Raw genomic sequence first — 771 nt, 5'->3', positions numbered from 1 at the left:
ACAGGAGCTCTGGCTGCATGGCTTACCCCAGGCTCCAGGCTTTTGGTTTTTCTTAAACATTTGATGGAATCATTTGCACAGTCATTTTCAGGGTCCCAAGGATGGAAATATGTTTCTGACTTGTATTTCTTTTCCATTGTGGTATTTTTAAGTAGAAAGAGTACACCTTCAGACTGTTACATTAATTGGTAAATTCAAGTGTCTACCCTTCCTATCACACCTGCTGGAGGTAACCAGGTCACAGCACAATTTCAGCAGTTGGGGTTGCAGGCAGGCTTATAACTTTGGGGAAGTGAAGGAATATGACCAGCTTGTATCTGACTCCCTTATTACAATGTTTGACCTTTCAGCAGGCAGCAAGGCTTGTTCCTTAAAAGGATCAAGGAGCCTCCATTCCACTAAACTTTCTGATCACCTAAGAGAAAAGGGTGCAGTTTTACTACCTAAAAGTCAATTTCATTCTTACCAAAAGGTTCAGAGACAATCAGGAAAAGTTTCCGAAAGGCACTCTGGGCTTACACTTATCAGACAGCAAAAGAGATTTTAAAGCTGCACTAATGAAAACAATTTGATTCTGGCACCTAAATAAACAGACAGATCAAAGAGCCAAAATAAAGAGTCCCGAAAGAGACTGGAAAACAGAATAATTTAATGTATAACAAAGGGAAATTTCCAGTCACCGAGGGAAAGGTGAATAAATGTTTTGGAAAGACTGGCTCACCATGGGAAGAAAAGTTAAACGGAGTCCTCCTTCATGTTCATATAAGTTAA

The sequence above is a fragment of the Myotis brandtii genome, unplaced genomic scaffold (assembly GCF_000412655.1).
Source record: "Myotis brandtii unplaced genomic scaffold, ASM41265v1 scaffold1103, whole genome shotgun sequence".
In the NCBI taxonomy this organism is placed as follows: domain Eukaryota; kingdom Metazoa; phylum Chordata; class Mammalia; order Chiroptera; family Vespertilionidae; genus Myotis; species Myotis brandtii.
The sequence above is the reverse complement of the archived record's forward strand: the minus strand, read 5'-3'. Positions refer to the sequence as shown.